Raw genomic sequence first — 20,568 nt, 5'->3', positions numbered from 1 at the left:
CAAGCCGAAGAACACCATCCCAACTGTGAAGCACGGGGGTGGCAGCATCATGTTGTGGGGTTGCTTTGCTGCAGGAGCAACTGGTGCACTTCACAAAATAGATGGCGTCATGCGGCAGGACAATTATGTGGATATATTGAAGCAAAACCTCAAGACATCAGTCAGGAAGTTAAAGCTTGGTCGCAAATGGGTCTTCCAAATGGACAATGACCCCAAGCATACTTCCAAAGTTGTGGCAAAATGGCTTAAGGACAACAAAGTCAAGGTATTGGAGTGGCCATCACAAAGCCCTGACCTCAATCCTATAGAAAATGTGTTGGCAGAACTGAAAAAGCACATGCGAGCAAGGAGGCCTACAAACCTGACTCAGTTACACCAGCTCTGTCAGAAGGAATGGGCCGAAATTAACCCAACTTATTGTGGGAAGCTTGTGGAAGGCTACCCAAAGCATTTGACCCAAGTTAAACAATTTAAAGGCAATGCTACTAATTGAGTGTATGTAAACTTCTGACCCACTGGGAATGTGATGAAAGAAATAAAAGCTGAAACAAATCATTCTCTCTACTATTATTCTGAAATGTCACATTCTAAAAATAAAGTGGTGATCCTAACTGACCTAAGACAGGGAATTTAAATGACAGGGAATTTAAATGTCAGGAAATGTGAAAAACTGAGTTTAAATGTATTTGGCTAAGGTGTATGTTAACTTCCGACTTCAATTGTATGTTCTATTCCATGTCCAAATAAATACGGTTACTGTTGTCTCTCTCTCTCTGTTGCCGTTTCAGATGAAACTATATTTCTACTAAATTGGTAATTTGTGCAAAATTATCCATATATTATCCATGTATTGAATTAAACCAATGCATGGAAATAATGGAGGTCCAAAGCGTGTCATGAAATTATATAAATTAGACACAGTTGCATGAAAGCTGGTTTTGATGTCAATGCAAGAATACAAAAATGAAGTGTTTTTCTGCAGTGTGGGTTTGATTGATCTGCCCCACACTGAATAGCAACTTAACAGAAAGTAAGCATGGTCCAGTAAAAACACCTGTATGCCAGAAGTGCACAGAGAAAAAGAGGAAAAGGCTACCAATGGCAACATTTATTAGGCTGTGTTTACATAGCCAGCCCAATTCTGATATTTTTTTTCACTTATTGTTTTTTTGACCAATCATATCAGATCTTTTCACATCAGATCTTTTTCTGAAATGGATTGGTCAATAGACCAATTAGTGAAAATAATATCAGAGTTAGGCTGCCAGTGTAACCTCAGCCCTAGATGTTTGGATTTCATCAAGGGACGTGTTAGATTCAGATAGATTTATAGGGCCAACGCAAAGCACGCCACCAGCAGTGAGGAGAGGCAAGGAGATGTGCACATGGACTCAGGTATAGTGCTATTAAAGGGCATTGAATATGATTGTCAATATTACGATATGCCTATCGTCTTTTGCAACGGATACACTGGAATCCCGTGGAACACTAACCTTGTTTTTGTAGTTCTGAATTGTGCATTATTGGCTGTCTGGGTGTGGATTGGCTTGAGTGTTCATCTGAAATCATTATTAAATTTGAGTAATTGCTGTTTTAATAGTCCTGCTGATTATTCAGGAGAAGAGTTCCCTCAGAATTGAATAGAACACCCACACCATTTAAGAGAGGTAGGCATTTGTAGGCCTACTGTTGCTCTGAATTGGATTGTTTATACTAAATGTCAGAATATAAAGACTTGGGCTCATTTTCAACTGGACATGTTGAGTCAAAGTTTCATTTCCTTGCTTTCAAGCATGTCTGAAGCTGAAAGAGCTCTATGATAGGATGACATGTAAACATTTATCAATCAGACCAGAGCACAAAGGTCAAACAAAGGTTTTTCGAAAGATCAATGAGAATGGATTCAATTTTGGAGAAGGTGATGGGTGAAAGCAATGCTTGTCTTGTCTCTTTTTCATGCAAAAAGCCACCCTTCCCAAGACCAACCACTCAGAGATGAAGAGTCATAAAGTAGGGAGGAGGCAAGGGCACAGGGAGTGTGGTGCCAGGAAAATAACCTCTCACCCAACGTCAACAAAACAAAGGAGCTGATTGTGGACTTCAGGAAAAGGCAGAGGGAGCACCCCCCTATCCACATCGACGGGACAGCAGTGAAGGTGGAAAGTTTCAAGTTCCTCGAGGTACACATCACATTGAAATGGTAAACCCACACGGACAGTTTGGTGAAGAAAGCGCAACTGTGTCTATTTAACCTCTATTCAACTGAAAGAAATTTCGCTTGGCACCTAAAACCCTTACAAACTTTTACAGATGCACAATCGAGACCATCCCGTCGGGCTGTATCACAGCCTGGTACGGCAACTGCACCGTCCTCAACCGCAAGGCTCTCCAGAGGGTGTGCGGTCTGCACAACTCATCACCGGGGGAAAACTACCTAGCCCTCCATGACACCTACAGCATCCGATCACAGGAAGGCCAAAAGGATCATCAAGGACAACAACCACGCGAGCCACTGCCTGTTCATACCGCTACCATCCAGAAGGCGAGGTCAGTACAGGTGCATCAAAGCTGGGACCGAGAGATTGAAAGAACATCAGACTGCTAAACCGCAATCCCTAACTCAGAGAGGCTGCTACCTACATTGAGACCCAATCACTGGCCACTTTAATAAATGGATCACTAGTCACTTTAAACAATGCCACTTTAAATAATGCAACTTTAAATCATGTTTACATATCTTCCATTACTCATATAACATATGTATTTTACACCATCTATTGCACCTTGCGTATGCCGCTCGGCCATCGCTCATCCATATACTTATATGTACATATTCTCATTCACCCCTTTAGTTTTGTTTGTATTAGGTAGTTGTTGGGGAATTGTTAGATTACTTGTTAGATATTACTGCACTGTCAGAACTAGAAGCCCAAGCATTTCGCTACACTCGCATTAACATCCGCTAACCACAACCCACAATGACAAAACAGGCTACCTAAATATGGTTCCCAAACAGAGACAATGACTAACACCTGCCTCTGATTGAGAACCATATCAGGCCAAACACAGAAACAGACAAACTAGACATAAAACATAGAATGCCCACTCAGAACACACCCTGACCAAACAAAACCTATAAACATACAAAGCAAACTATGGTCAGGGCATGACAATTTGATTTGATTTTGATCGATAATGTCAAAAGCCACATTGAAGTCTAAAAAAACAGCCCCACAGTCTTTTTAGCATCAGTTTGTTGAATGTCTCCTATAAGCGTGCTGAAAATGTGTTTACTGTAAAATAGTATCTGGTCAAATACAATTTTTTTCAAAACTTTACTAAGGGTTACAGGCTGATTAGTTGGCTATTTGAGCTAGTAAAAGGGGGTTTGCTAATCTTAGGTAGCGGAATGATGCATGTGCATGGGCACAAACTTTCTAAGTAGGCTTAAATTGAAGATATGGCAAATAAGGAGTGAAAATATCGTTCGCTATTATCCTCAGTAATTTTCCATCCATGTTGTCAGATCCCGGTGGCTTGTCATTGTTGATAGACAACAATAATTCTTTCACCTATTCCACAATCACATTACAGAATACAAAATTACAACGCTTGTCTGTCTTAATTTTGTCAAATATACTTGGATGTGTATTGTCAGCCTTTGTTGCTGGCATGTCATGCCTACAGTATTAGTGATGCACTGACATTGCATTTTTGACCAACACCGTTATCCGATATTTTCCTTGCCAAAAAAAAACCTGATGCCGATAACCGATATTTAAAATTTTAGTGGCCTTTCAAGCATTCTAGCACAGTTAAATAGTTAACACACACACACATGGACACAGCGTGCTAAGGCACTGCATCTGTGCAAGAGGTGTCACTACAGTCCCTGGATCGAATCCAGGCTGTATCACATGATTGGGATGATTGGCCCAATCATGCCATGATTGGGAGTCCCATAAGGAGATGCACAATTGGCCCAGCGTCCTCTGGGTTTGGTCAGGGTAGGCAGGGTAGTCATTGTAAATAAGAATTTGTTCTTAACTGACTGCCTAGTTGAATAAAGGTTACACACACATTCTACACTGACCAAAAAGTTATTCTGTTGGCATTTCTGTATGTCCCCATTACCAGTAAAACATAATAAAACCTATTTCTTTCACTTACTTGCTGTTCTGTTTGGTTGTTCATTTGTTCAGTCGTTTCATTTTCAACTAATATTTCTATGGAACGCTGTTCGGGTCTTTGCATGTCAAAAAAGATACACGTCAAATAACACTATTTGACATGTCAAATAAGCTTCTTGACCAATCAGGACCTGAATACGACTTCACGTCACATAATAATTTAACGCATTCATTAATTTTTTTACGTAGTTATTACACATTGATTACACTATCACTCGTATTTCATATGTCACAACGATTCATTGATGATATGATGCTGGTGCTCGCGCACCTACAGTGCTGCTCATTAAAAAAGCTAGCTAACTCATGGATGCAAAACAATGTTCTTCCCAAAAATATAGCGAATCGACATCTGTTTCAGTAGCTATAATTAGCTAGCTAACTATATAGCGAGGTGTCATCATCTAAAATAACCCTAATTTATAAGACAGTTCTTAGTTGATTAATGGTGGTCGGACCCATTTATGTGAAGCTAGCCACAATAAGGATTATCCACAATAGTGGAATTTGTTAGCCTTCAAGATAAAAGTATGGCATAATTCTACTATTTGTATTCTTTGCATCACTGTCAATTACATACTTTTATTTTGAAGACAACCCGCAAATTCCACTATTGTGCATAATCCTTATTGTGACTAGCTTTCACAACACAACACGGTCCTGTCGAGCATTTCTAGCCAGATGAATTTAGCTGGCTGGTTATAACGTTAACTTTTGGCAACAGGTTAAAGTAGTTGGCTAGCTATTTATTTTCATGAACTGAAGTTCAATTTCAATAGGCGAACAACAAGTGGCAACCTAGCTAATACTTACTCAAGGATTTCTAAATCAAATCAAATTTATTTATATAGCCCTTCGTACATCAGCTGATATCTCAAAGTGCTGTACAGAAACCCAGCCTAAAACCCCAAACAGCAAGCAATGCAGGTGTAGAAGCACGGTGGCTAGGAAAAACTCCCTAGAAAGGCCAAAACTTAGGAAGAAACCTAGAGAGGAACCAGTCTATGTGGGGTGGCCAGTCCTCTTCTGGCTGTGCCGGGTGGAGATTATAATAGAACATGGCCAAGATGTTCAAATGTTCATAAATGACCAGCATGGTCACATAATAATAATCTCAGGCAGAACAGTTGAAACTGGAGCAGCAGCACGGCCAGGTGGAGTGGGGACAGCAAGGAGTCATCATGTCAGGTAGTCCTGAGGCATGGTCCTAGGGCTAAGGTCCTCCGAGAGAGAGAAAGAAAGAGAGAATTAGAGAGAGCATACTTAAATTCACAAAGGACACCGGATAGGACAGGAGAAGCACTCCAGATATAACAAACTGACCCTAGCCCCCTTACACATAAACTACTGCAGCATAAATACTGGAGGCTGAGACAGGAGGGGTCAGGAGACACTGTGGCCCCATCAAATGACACACCCGGACAGGGCCAAACAGGAAGGATATAACCCCACCCACTTTGCCAAAGCACAGTGGGGGCCCACACCACTAGAGGGATATCTTCAACCACCAACTTACCATCCTGAGACAAGGCAGAGTATAGCCAACAAAGATCTCTGCCACGGCACAACCCAAGGGGGGGCGCCAACCTAGACAGGAAGATCACATCAGTGACTCAATCCACTCAAGTGACGCACCCCTCCTAGGGACGGTATGAAAGAGCCCTAGTAAGCCAGTGACTCAGCCCCTGTAATAGGGTTAGAGGCAGAGAATCCCAGTGGAAAGAGGGGAACCGGCCAGGTAGAGACAGCAAGGCCGGTTCGTTGCTCCAGAGCCTTTCCGTTCACCTTCACACTCCTGGGCCAGACTACACTCAATCATATGACCCACTGAAGAGATGAGTCTTCAGTAAAGACTTAAAGGTTGAGACCGAGTTTGCGTCTCTCACATGGGTAGGCAGACCGTTCCATAAAAATGGAGCTCTATAGGAGAAAGCCCTGCCTCCAGCTGTTTGCTTAGAAATTCTAGGGACAATTAGGAGGCCTGCGTCTTGTGACCGTAGCGTATGTGTAGGTATGTACGGCAGGACCAAATCAGAGAGATAGGTAGGAGCAAGCCCATGTAATGCTTTGTAGGTTAGCAGTAAAACCTTGAAATCAGCCCTTGCCTTGACAGGAAGCCAGTGTAGGGAGGCTAGCACTGGAGTAATAAGATACATTTTTTGGGTTCTAGTCAGGATTCTAGCAGCCGTATTAAGCACTAACTGAAGTTTATTTAGTGCTTTATCCGGGTAGCCGGAAAGTAGAGCATTGCAGTAGTCTAACCTAGAAGTGACAAAAGCATGGATTGGATAAAAAAAAAAATTGCAATGTTACGTAGATGGAAAAAAAGCTGTCCTTGAAACAGTCTTGAAAAGAGAGATCAGAAGAGAGATTCTTCAAAAGAGAGATCAGGGTCCAGAGTAACGCCGAGGTCCTTCACAGTTTTATTTGAGACGACTGAACAACCATTAAGATTAATTGTCAGATTCAACAGAAGATCTCTTTGTTTCTTGGGACCTAGAACAACCATCTCTGTTTTGTCCAAGTTTAAAAGTAGAAAGTTTGCAGCCATCCACTTCCTTATGTCTGAAACACATGCTTCTAGCGAGGGCAATTTTGGGGCTTCACCATGTTTCATTGAAATGTACAGCTGTGTGTCATCCGCATAGCAGTGAAATGTAACATTATATTTTCGAATAACATCCCCAAGAGGTAAAATATATAATGAAAACAATAGTGGTCCTAAAACGTTGCTAAGAATAATGAAAATGACTGCAGTTTCTACTCGTCATTGTTTTCAGGCTGGATGTATTGGTGCTAGCTAGGTATCAAGCTAAAGCTAGCTACCCCAGAAGTTGCGATTGAACAAATGATGCTTTATGACCCACGCAGTATTGTTAACTTATAATTTGTGGCCGGTGTTTGTTTGTTTGCAGACTTTTTTGTACAGCTTTGACAGTGCTACTGTATATTTTTGGACACGTAAAGACCCTAACGGCATTCCATAGTATGTATGTCGTAAAGCTAATGGCAGTGACGCTATTACTGTGTGTCTCCGATAGGGCAACATCTGAAAAATACTGCAGTTGGTAGTGTATATACCGGTGCTCGACCAGTCAGCGAAAGCCAACATCACCCACGACAGAAAACAGTTGATTGTCAAGGGCAATGAATTCCATTATCTTTGCTTTAATGGATTTCGCCTTTGAGTTGTCTCGCTGAAATTTTCTTACTCGTTCAAATGACTTCTCAACTTGTTGACTGCTCGATCCACACAGCAAACATTGTGGGCTAGGTTAGGAATATTGTGTTGCACGTGTAGCGCAATATTTTACGTGGCGTCATTATGTCATGTACCTACTTTATATATGCATGGCAGCTTTGACATCGGTTTTTAACATCGGCGTTAAACTAGACATCAGGCCAATACTGATGTTGGCAGTTTTAGCTAATATCGTCCGATTCCGATATGTTCACCGATATATTGGGCATCCCTATACAGTAAGTTTGCTAATCTTGCCAATGAAACATGTTGTTTAAAAAAAAATATCAGTCGGTTTTGTGATGAATGAGCCACCTGATTCAATGAATGATGGAGTTGGCCTTTTTTTCTCCAAAATGTCATTTAAGTTGCTCCTAAGATTTTTACTATCATTCTTTGTCATTTATCTTTGTTTCATAGTGTAGTTTCTTCTTTTTCTCAATTTGCAGGGATTTAACAGTTTTTACAGTCATTTTCTTAATGGATGCATGCTTATTAGTAACTGGAATAAGCAATTTCATAAATGTGACAAGTGCAGTGTCTGTTTGCTCCTCATTACACACCATGGACCAACAGATATTCTTTACATCAACAACATAGGAATTAATACAAAACGTATTGTATTACCTCTTATACACTATATTAGGCCCATCTTTTGGTACTTTGGTTTTCCTTAGATAGGGCTACTATATTGTGATCACTACATTCAATGGATCTAGATACTGCTTTCAAGCAAATTTCTGCCTCCTCAGTAAAGATGTGATCAATACATGTTGATGATTTCATTCCTGTGCTTTTTGTAACTTCCCTGGTAGGTTGACTGATAACCTGAACCAGGTTACAGGCACTGGTTGGTTACAGTTTGAAGCATTTTCTTGAGTGGGCAGCTTGATGCAACCCAGTCAATATTTTAATCACCCAGAAAATATACCTCTCTGTTGATTTCACATACATTATCAAGTATTTCACACATTATCCAGAGACTGTTAGCACTTGGTGGTCTATAACAGCTTCGCACCAAAATGGGCATTAGGTGTGGCAGATTAACCTGTAGCCATATTACTTCAACAGTATTTAACATGAGATCATCTCTAAGCTTTACAGGAATATGGTTCCGAATATAAACAGCAACACCTCCACCATTGGCATTTCTGTATCGTCTGTAAATGTTATAACCTTGTATTGCTACCACTGTATCAAAGGTATTATCTAAGTGAGTTTCAGATATAGTCAGAATATGAATGTAATCTGTTACTAGCAAGTTATTCATTTCATGAACCTTGTCTCTTAAGCTACATGTGTTAATGTTGGCTATTTTGAGCACTTTTCTGGGATGCTTGCTTGTTTTTACTTCTTTACTGGGAAGCTTAGCAGAAGTAGATATTCTCATGTTATGTATGTTCGTCCAGGGTGAGCTGCAGACAGTGGACTTCCTACTAGAGCACACTGCCTCAGTGCTAACAGCATAAATCTGGTTCAATATGGTCTCTGCATCAGCAGAGACATTCAGGGCAGTTAGAGGGACATACAATTATCTTACTTACATTGTGTCTACCAATGCTCCTGTTACGCTTTATGAGGGTGAGGGAAATTCCTGTCTGACCAAAAGAGACAAGACCCGCCCAGACCCTTAATGTGAGCTGCTCAGGAGGAGACATCATCCGCAAACAATTGAGGGACACAGCAAATGATTTCAGTAAGTCAATTGAAATGAATTTGTCTAAAATAAAAAGTAATAGTAAAACCAATAAAACGAAAAATGGAGTAGAGGTGAATAACTAAAGATGTACAATATTATATAGGGATTCTGTATGGAGATACATGTATGAAAGGAGAAAGTACTATTCCCAAATATGCTATTAAATAGAACACTAGAGTGAATATTTCAACGCCTGTATGAGTAGAACACTGGTGTAGAGGAGGAATGTGTGATGTAAAACTCAATGCACGAAGTATAATGGGTTACTCGAGATATGAAGTAACATATATTTTTTCATTAATATACAACATGCACACTCACACTTAGAAGTATGTAAGTGTTGTAAAAAGTGATTTAAGAAATGTTGAGTGGTCCCTTTTATGGATCATTTCATAAAGATTAAAGCATTGTACAGGAGTTGACTAACCCCTAACCAATAAAACTACAAACACTTTCCTCCACCATGGTAATATATTTTGAAATACACTGCCTTCGGAAAGTATTCAAACCCCTTGATTCTTTCCACATTTTGTTAGGTTACAGCTTTATTAATTTTTTTCTCAATCTACACACAATATCCCATAACGACAAAGCAAAAACAGGATTTTAGATTTTTTTGCTAATTTATAAAAAAATTAAAAACTGAAATAACACTTAAGTAAGTATTCAGACCCTTTACTCAGTACTTTGTTGAACCACCTTTGGCAGCTATTACAGCCTCGATTCTTATTGGGTATGACGCTACAAGCTTGACACACCTGTATTTGGAGAGTTTCTTCCATTCTTCTCTGCAGATCCTCTCAAGCTCTGTCAGGATGGATGGGGAGCGTTGCTGTACAGCTATTTTCAGGTCTCACCAGAACTGTTCGATCACTCTGGCTGGGCCACTCAAGGACATTCAGAGACTTGTCCCAAAGCCACTCCTGCGTTGTCTTGGCTGCGAGCTTATGGTCGTTGTCCTATTGGAAGGTGAACCTTCTCCCAAGTCTGAGGTCCTGGCCCACTCTTGAGCAAGTTTTCATCAAGGAGCTCTCTGTACTTTACTCCGTTCATCTTTGACTCGATCCTGAAATGTCTCCCAGTCGCTGCCGCTGAATAACATCCCCACAGTATTATTCTGCCACCACCACGCTTTACCATAGGGATGGTGCCAGGTTTCCTCCAAAAGCCACACTTGACATTCAGGCCAAAGTTCAAACTTGGTTTCATCAGACCAGAGAATCTTGTTTCTCATGGTTCAACAGTATTTAGGTTCCTTTTGGCAAACTCCAAGCGGGCTGTCATGTGCCTTTTACTGAGGGGCTTCCGTCTACCATAAAGGCCTGACTGGTGGAGTGCTGCAGAGATGGTTGCCCTTCTGGAAGGTTCTCCCAACCCCACAGAGGTACTCTGGAGCTCTGTCAAAGTGACCATCGGGTTCTTGTTCACCTCCCTGACCAAGGCCCTTCTGCCCCGATTGCTCAGTTTGGGCAGGTAGCCAGCTCTAGGAAGAGTCTTGGTGGTTCCAAACTTCTTCCATTTAAGAATGATGAGGCCACTGTGTTCTTGGGGACCTTCAATGTTGCAGACATTTTTTGGTAACCTTCCTCACATCTGTGCCTCGACACAGTCCTGTCTCAGAGCTGAACGGACAATTCCTTTGAACTCATGGCTTGGGTTCCGCTCTGACATGCACTGTCAATTGTGGGGCCTTATATAGACAGGTGTGTGCCTTTCCAAATCATGTCCATCAATTGAATTTACCACAGGTGGACTCCAATCAAGTTGTATAAACATCTCAAGGATGCACCTGAGCTCAATTTTGAGTCTCATAGCAAAGAGTCTGAATAATTATGTAAATGAGGTATTTCTGTTTTTAAATGTAATACATTTGCAAAAAATCTAAAGAATTATAGGATATTGTGTGCAGATTTTTGAGGATGAAATAAAAAATTTTTTTAGAATAAGGCTGTAATGTAACAAAATGTAGAAAAGGTCAAGGGGTCTCAATACCTACCGAAGGCACCTGATACCTGATACCTGATAACCTGATACACAAAATGTTTAAAATATCATTAAATAATGTCTGACGTACAGGGAAACAAACAAACTAGGGCTGACTGACCTCTGTTCTGACTTTCTGGTGAGGTCTGATCACCCTCACTAGAAAGATGAGAGACATTTGATGAGATTTAAATGGGCTATGTAAACACTAATAATTAGAAGTTTAGAATTTATCAATTGTGCTATGTGTGATTCGAAGCACGAGAAGGACAGAGAGAGAGTGCTGCCACTGAATGAGGGACACCTGTCTCTAGTTTATTTTACCATTACCTTATGGGATACAACTAAGTTAAGAAGGAGTCGTCAAGGGCTGTAATTCTAATTTTATTTGCTATTTTGATTAAAGAGGCATTGATGGGTTTTTTGGATGCTTGAATCTCAATGTGAGTCATGTGTCCAAAGGGGAATTACCAGTCCCCTGGGGCCCTTTGGTAAATATGCTAATTGATTTAGTTCACATGCCTGCCTATAAAAGGAATACATGTGTTGGTAGTGGTTGACAGTTACTCCAAATGGATTGAAGTTTTCCCCACCTCAAGTGATATATGTGTATTGCTGTTGTTTTGTTTGCTTTGTTTTTGTCTCGGTTCAATAACAAATCTCACCAGATTGGGTCTGCTGGATGGCTGGGATTTCTCCCTAAGGATTAGCTCTCTAACTCCCTGACCCCGTAACTCTGCAGTGAGATCGTCAAGATGATAGGGGATTATAAGCCAATATGGAGAAGGGTAAAAATGGTTTCAACTGTGTGTTGTTATTGACATTTGTTCTGGAAATCTGTATTAAGAATATTGGTCGTAGTAAAAATGAGTCATACAGTTAATAATTTGTATTGGATTTCCTGAATCAGAAATGCCCAAAACTAAACTATTGTTCTGGTCTGTCCTCTCTCGAGGTTATGGTGAAGGTGACCACAGATGGTATCTAGATGCATGGAAGGGTTAATTTGGCCGAGAACAGTGTGAACCTCACCCCCTCTAACCGGCTTAAGTAATGACGTTCACTATGGTCCTTCACCACTTCTACCGTGAGACCTGAGTCCGGAGCCAGCAACCTGTACACAGCATCCAGTCAAAGCTATCAACTGCCTTTTCTCTCATGAGTGTGACATGAGTCCACGTGGAGTGAGCATGGAGAGAGATCCCATCCAAACTTCTCTCATACTGCTGGTGTACTGGTAGGACATAATGGTCTGTAAAGGACATTATCAAGGACCATCCACTTTGAACATGTGCCATTGGGAGGACGAACCAAAACACTATCTGATGAAGAACATGAAGAAACACCAGAAGGGAGGGAGGTGGTCAACGGTGCTCGTAATTAATAGGCTTATCCAAAATGGCTTATTTGGGGTATGATGTTGATTGTGGAGGTCTGCACACTGCGAAATGTATTGTACTTTAGACTAGAAATGCATTGAGATGCCGATCTGTCATTAACATGCAACTCACGACAAAAGCTCCAGCTGAAATGTCATTGCCAGAATCCATAAATGAAATGTGTAATGAAACTTGTGTAACTGTTTGAAGCGAAGGTCTTAACATTTTACTGCAATGGTTTTACAAGTATAACCCAGAATAATTGTACAACCTTGTACAACCCTGCCAGGTTTTATATTTCAAGTTTACCCTCATTGATCGAGACAGGTGGGTGTCCACCCCAAAGTGTCGCATGCCATGATGACAGACCTGTCTAGATCAATGAGAGAAGACTTGAAAGACAAGATGGTGGCATACATATTGTTGTATTACTTCATGAAGCAGAAAAAGTATTCATTTTTAATAATGGAGCATTTTTTCAAATCAAACTGATCTCCTGCAACTGGACAAAGACATTTTATGAGACTCCTGTTTCCACAAATCAAGGACGAAGACAGCATTGCTAAAGTTGGTTGAAAGTTCTTTGTGCTACACCAAACAGTACCTATCCTGTAACTCCCAGTAATGGTTAAATCACATTATCTGGTTTAACAATCTGTAGCTAAGAGAACTGGTGATCAGCAGATGATGGGAGAGGTAGTCATGATGAAATTTCCGTTCCCAAAGAAACATACAGTAAGAAAATACAATATGATCAGTGAAGTAAAGTTCTGGGAATGTATTTATTTATTTAACCTTCATTTAACTAGGCATGTCAGTTAAGAACAAATTCTTATTTACAATGAAGGCCTGACACAGCCGACGCATCGCCCTATGGGACTCCCAATCATGGCCGGATGTGATGCAGCCTGGATTCTAACCAGGTACTGCAGTGACGCCACTTGCACCGAGATTAAGTGTCTTTAACCACTGCGTCACTTGGGAGCCATACTTGTACAGCTGTGGGAGGAGTATTGTCATGATCAAACTGCCATTCAGCTCCTTTTGAGTCATCTTCTGCTTGAAATCCAGCATAAATGTCCAATCCATCGAGAGGGATACAGGTCATGGGATACAGCTCTGCTACAATGAACACACACAGGCAAAGGAATTCTGTTTCTCTCCATCTGGAATCCACTCCAGGAAGAAGCCCACTCGGTATTGTCTATAAGACAAAAACAAATAAATTATACTCTATTGTACAGTGTGAACAACATTTGAACTATGCCAGCATAACATCAACATTAGGGTAGACTAGTTGAACATCAAATCAAATGTATTTATCACATACACATGGTTAGTAGATGTTAATGCGAGTGTAGCGAAATGCTTGTGCTTCTAGTTCCAACAATGCAGTAATAACCAACGAGTAATCTAACCTAACAATTCCAAAACTACTACCTTATACACACAAGTGTAAAGGGATAAAGAATATGTACATAAAGATATGAATGAGTGATGGTACAGAACGGCATAGGCAAGATGCAGTAGATGGTATCGAGTACAGTATATACATATGAGATGAGTAATCTAAGGTATGTAAACAAAGTGACATAGTTAAAGTGGCTAGTGATACATGTATTACATAAAGATGCAGTAGATGATATAGAGTACAGTATATACATATACATATGAGATGAGTAATGTAGGGTATGTAAACATTATACTGTATTAAGTAGCATTGTTTAAAGTGGCTAGTGATATATTTTACATCAATTTCCATTTTTAAAGTGGCTGGAGTTGAGTCAGTATGTTGGCAGCAGCCACTCAATGTTAGTGATGGCTGTTTAACAGTCTGATGGCCTTGAGATAGAAGCTGTTTTTCAGTCTCTCGGTCCCTGCTTTGATGCACCTGTACTGACCTAGCCTTCTGGAGGATAGCAGGGTGAACAGGCAGCGGCTCAGGTGGTTGTTGTCCTTGATGATCTTTATGGCCTTTCTGTGACATCGGGTGGTGTTGGTGACCTGGGGGGCAGGTAGTTTGCCCCCGGTGATGCTTTGTGCAGAGCTCACTACCCTCTGGAGAGCCTTACGGTTGTGGGCGGAGCAGTTGCTGTACCAGACGGTGATACAGCCCGACAGGATGCTCTCGATTGTGCATCTGCAGAAGTTTGTGAGTGCTTTTGGTGACAAGCCGAATTTCTTCAGCCTCCTGAGGTTGAAGAGGCGCTGCTGCGCCTTCTTCATGACGCTGTCTGTGTGGATGGACCAATTCAGTTTGTCCGTGATGTGTATGCTGAGGAACTTAAAACTTACTACCCTCTCCACTCCTGTCCCGTCGATGTGGTTAGGGGGGTGCTCCCTCTGCTGTTTCCTGAAGTCCACAATCATGTCCTTAGTTTTGTTGACGTTGAGTGGGAGGTTATTTTCCTGACACCACACTCCGAGGGCCCTCACCTCCTCCCTGTAGGCCGTCTCGTCGTTGTTGGTAATCAAGCCTACCACTGTAGTGTCGTCCGCAAACTTGATTGAGTTGGAGGCGTGCATGGCCACACAGTCGTGGGTGAACAGGGAGTACAGGAGAGGGCTCAGAACGCACCCTTGTGGGGAGATGTTGTTACCTACCCTCACCACCTAGGGGGTAGGGAGCAACAAAATGGAGTCGTGGTCAGCTTTTCCGAAAGGAGGGCGGGGAAGGGCCTTATATGCGTCGCGGAAGTTAGAATAACAATGATCCAGGGTTTTACCAGCCCTGGTTGCGCAATCGATATGCTGATACAATTTAGGGAGTCTTGTTTTCAGATTAGTCCTGTTAAAATCCCCAGCTACAATGAAGGCAGCCTCGGGATATGTGGTTTCCAGTTTGCATAGAGTCAAATAAAGTTCGTTCAGGGCCATCGATGTGTCTGCTTGGGGGGGAATATATACAGCTGTGATTATAATCGAAGAGAATTCCCTTGGTAGGGAATGCGGTCGACATTTGATTGTGAGGAATTCTAAGTCAGGTGAACAGAAGGACTTGAGTTCCTGTATGTTGTTATAATCACACCACGCCTCGTTAATCATAAGGCATACCCCCGGCCTGATGCGTGAAGAAACCAGCTGGCTGCACCGACTCCGTTAGCGTCTCCCGAGTGAGCCATGTTTCGGTGAAGCAAAGAACGTTACAGTCTCTGATGTCTCTCTGGAATGCTACTCATGCTCGGATTTCATCAACCTTGTCAAGAGACTGGACATTGGCGAGTAGTATGCTAGGGAGTGGTGTGCGATGTGCCCGTCTCCGGAACCTGACCAGAAGACCGCCTCATTTGCCTCTTTTACAACGTCGTTGTTTTGGGTCGCCAGCTGGCATCCAATCCGTGGAAGGCAGAACACAGGATCCGCTTAGGGGAAAGTCATATTCCTGGTCGTAATGATGGTGAGTTGCTCTTATATTTAGTAGTTCCTCCCCACTGTATGTAATAAAACCTAAGATTACCTGGGGTACCAATGTAAGAAATAACATGTAAAAAATGAAAATACTGCATAGTTTCCTAGGAACGCGAAGCGAGGCGGCCTTCTCTGTCGGCGCCAGAAGTAGTACGTGCATACATCTGTACGGAGATTACATTTAGAACTGTATCTAGCCTAATATAAATAAATATGGCATAACCCTCAACATTTGCACAACAACCAGACCGTGCAAATGTACCCAGGTAAGTAGGCAGACCGTATCTAGCTACAGCCATGTCTATCAGACATACTTAGGCAAATATGTTTTATATTAAAACCAGTAACAGTAAATGGTTGAATTATTGTTTCTCCTCACTGTTAGCTAGTAAACTTAGCTAGCCAATAATGATTTATATCTGTTTGGAATCCTATTTTGCAAAATGCCTATAATTTTGTGAGATTGGTTAGGATTATGACCGTGGATGCATTTCAATGTCAACCCTTGTCAATTATGGACAAAGCCTGTTTACCCATCCATGTTATCCATGTTCCATGTTTTGCAGAAAATATGGAGGGGAGGACAATGCTTTAGTGGAGTAGTTTATTGCTAGAAAAGCAGACATCCTATTTGCACCATCATGGAAATCCAGTGCAACAGTGGAGGATGTGTTGGAGGAAGGGGAAGGTAGTTGTTACTGTCAAATACACAGGTAAATTAACATATTGTACTGGGTTTGGCCTAATATCCTTTTCCTAGAGCCCTATGCCATCATGCCCCCTCTGGAGCAGTTCATGGCGGTGTCATTTGAGGAGCGGAGGAATCTGTTGTACATGGAGCGAGGGGATATTGTGATAAGCAGGATTAACTCCATCAGGGATTTTGGCTTCTTTGTAACACTGATCTGAATGGCAGGTGGACTAGAGAGAGACATAGAGGATCTGGAGCTCACGGTAAGGCTTGTGGCTTTGGCCTGGTGGTCAGTGTTTTTTATTGAAGAAATAGGAGCGCTTGTTAACCTCTTTCTCTGCTTTCTTTCTCTCCTCAGGCCCTGTGCCCCCTTAGAAATGTACCTTCCAATAGCAATCATGATGATCTGCTATTTAATAAGAGGTGAATGCACACTGCACTAGCGAACTGTGTTGTAAATGTAAACATGCTCACAATGCAGTTTTGTGATAAGTCAACAAACTGACCCATGTGCTGTGCCCTAGCTGGAGTGAAGGATATTGACCGATACCATGAGAAGATAACCATTTCACTTCAGCCCACCTCCCGCGCCCCAAACCTGATGAGCCTAAAGCTCGGAGTGTTTAGTAGAGATGATCTTCCACTTCAATACAGGTAAGACGGACATATTCTAGTTGGCAGAAAACATATGGTAAAAATAGTTCAGCTTGAACTCAGGCTGTCTTTGCTCATTGTACTGTTTTACCCAGTCGCAGTGTGAGCGTTGCCAACGACAACACTGAAACCTATGAGAGGGTTTTAGAGGATACTATTGGATACTCCAACCCATCTAGTGTGGAGTATCTCCTGGGGAAGACTGGGATCAGTGACACACAGCCTCCCTCACTCATGAGAGGACTACAGAGGTGAGAAGACAAACGTGTTGTTTTGTCACTCTTCAGCAGACACGCTTGCCAGAAAATGATACCCCTTTTATCAGCACTTGACTGTATTTTGGGACTCTCCTTTACAGCAAACATTTCCTTGAGGAGGACTTTGCCACAATTATCCAAAAAGAAGCAGTCCTGGGCTCTTAAATGGTATGCCTGACATTTGAACTCCCATTGCATATTGGAGAAAAACAGAGGAGCCGGTGACTAGATCTGTGCTAACCTATTTACCGAATGCATGAATTGCTCCTGATCGTGCTTTGTTTTTGTCAATATACGTTATGTCTGGGTGACAGTGTGAGGGTTGGTGTGGACCACTTCAAGTCTGGTCGCCACGTCGAAGCAATGAATGAATATAATAAGGCCTTAAATATTGACACTAACAACATGGAAGCCTTTGTGGCACGTGGTGCACTGTAAGTATCCATCTGATGTTATTGATAATGTTGTGGCGTAGTAGTCAGCAGTCCCAGCCTACACTCTTGCTAGTTATTTCTGTTTCAACACAGTTTTAAAACATTTTTTTAAATTCTAACATAAAATGTAGTTGTCCTACATGCAGTTAATATAAACCTGCCAGTTGACTTCTCCCAGGTATGCCAACAAAGGGAGTTTGCTGAAGGCAATAGCAGACTTTGAGCTGGCATTGGAAAGCTGCCCAATCCACAGAAATGCTAAGAAATACCTATGCCAGACCCTGGTGGAGCGAGGTGGCCAGTAAGTAGGAATGTTTTCCCTCGTCCTTTATTATCCTGTGTTTAAGTGACAACCACTCCTCTAAAATACTTGTTTCTTTCTGTTAGACTGGAGGAGGAAGAAAAGTTAATTATAGCTGAGGGCCTCTACAGAAAAGCTCTGGCCTTAACCTCCTTCCCGGATGCCAAGGAAGCATTGAGAAAAATAGAGCTACTTATCCAGGTTAGCTGGTATATTCCATGGGTTATGCCAACTATTCCACTTGTTTCCCATTTAAGGAGCTATGCTTTGATTGAAAAGTCTGTTTCTGACTGTTTTAACACCCTCATTTAACTGATACTTTATCTGTTTACTTGACATATTTGAACATGAACATTTGAAAAGGGGCCAGTTAAATGTTCAGTCCTTTTTGTGTTTTTGGCATAACACACAGGGAGCCTTGTAATACTGATTAAGTGTTTTGTTATGTGCGTGTCTGCAATCTGGGACCCTGCCCTTTGACTCTACCCGACTGCCTTGATTGTCGCGTGTCTATTGGTGGAACAAACAACCTTACAACTGGAATGAAAATGGTTGGTACACTGGACCTGATCTCAATGCGGTAAATGTAAACTTTGTTCTCTACCTGTAATTATGATTTCTGGATCATGCCTTGGTAAATTTGTCTGTATGTGCTGTTTTTCACATTCCTGGTTTGCTCCCATGTTTGAATTCATGAAATATGGTGTAATTTTACTATGAAAACTGACTGCTTTAAAGAAATCCCTCAAACTGGGAGAAGAGGCAGCAGCAAAGGAAGTGGAAAAAGCTAAGAATGTGGAGACGAGTGCATAAAAATTGCGTAAGATCTTAAAAGAAGAAAAAAGGTAAATCCATACCAATCCAACATCCGGAAGATAAACTGTCAGGTCATTGGTTGCCTTGTAAAACAAAATGCACACATGTAATTTAATTTGGCTAAATATGAATCATTGTTTAATTCACCAATATCTAATTTTGATTTTGTAGCTACATAGTTTCTGTGCTATAACTCCCTCTAGAATGAAAAAGAAAAGGAAGATATCTTCCTTTTCATCAACGTCATTGTCTTCCACCTCTTCGTCCGACCACTCCTCCTCCTCATGGTGCAGGAAGTCAAAGAAAAAGATGAGCAAATACAGACGGTCATCTCGAGGGGAGAAACGCAAACAGAGGGTTTCATCCAGGGACAACAGGAGTGTGTCTGAGGAATGGTACCCTGCCCCACCCAACACCACCACCACCTCCTTCCTGGATCAGAAATGTAGCTTGGTCAGGCTGTTTGAAGGGCCAGATAGGACTGAAGAGCATAGTCAGCCCCACAGCAAAGGCAGGCACCGCTCGCATCACTCTTTATCATTTGTGTCCACAGATGCTCCGGACAATAGCAGAGGTAGGTTTGACGATGACCCTGTTGACAGCTCTCCTCAGCGTGCTGAGAGCAGCAAGGGGAAAGGTGTCCATGATGACAAGCCCAGTGATGAGGAAGTGAATGAGAGGGAAGCCTCCGGGGGGCATTGGAAGACCCAGGGCCAGGAGGATCAAAGTATCCCACAAGAAGTTCTCAGCTCATTGGCGAAAGCCAAACACAGAAGAATGTCTTCATCTGCCAGCTCAGAGCCTTCCTGCAAATCTGACCGGTACGCCAACAACCTTGCGTCACAGTCCCACATATCCAGTTACAGACGATCAGATAGTGTTAGGTATGGTAGCACAGAACAAGGAGGTGAGAAAAATAAGGCCACCCAAAGGTCTGATGGCAGGGATAACAGGTATTCCACTGATGCCTCCCTGAATGGTAAGGGATCTGCAGGAGGAAGTAAAGAGCTGTCAACTAATCTAGATACAGTGCCTTGCGAAAGTATTCGGCCCCCTTGAACTTTGCGACCTTTTGCCACATTTCAGGCTTCAAACATAAAGATATAAAACTGTATTTTTTTGTGAAGAATCAACAACAAGTGGGACACAATCATGAAGTGGAACGACATTTATTGGATATTTCAAACTTTTTTTAATAAATCAAAAACTGAAAAATTGGTTGTGCAAAATTATTCTGCCCCCTTAAGTTAATACTTTGTAGCGCCACCTTTTGCTGCGATTACAGCTGTAAGTCGCTTGGGGTATGTCTCTATCAGTTTTGCACATCGAGAGACTGAAATTTTTTCCCATTCCTCCTTGCAAAACAGCTCGAGCTCAGTGAGGTTGGATGGAGAGCATTTGTGAACAGCAGTTTTCAGTTCTTTCCACAGATTCTCGATTGGATTCAGGTCTGGACTTTGACTTGGCCATTCTAACACCTGGATATGTTTATTTTTGAACCATTCCATTGTAGAT

General features: G+C 41.8%; 1 pseudogene; it reads left to right on the top strand.

Moving 5' to 3' along the window:
• Positions 1-16,343: 16,343 nt before the first annotated feature.
• LOC109902979 (tetratricopeptide repeat protein 14-like) lies at positions 16,344-20,129 on the top strand (annotated as a pseudogene).
• Positions 20,130-20,568: the final 439 nt, after the last annotated feature.

This window comes from Oncorhynchus kisutch, linkage group LG13, assembly GCF_002021735.2.
Source record: "Oncorhynchus kisutch isolate 150728-3 linkage group LG13, Okis_V2, whole genome shotgun sequence".
NCBI lineage: Eukaryota > Metazoa > Chordata > Actinopteri > Salmoniformes > Salmonidae > Oncorhynchus > Oncorhynchus kisutch.
This window is presented reverse-complemented; position numbering and strand designations above follow the sequence as displayed.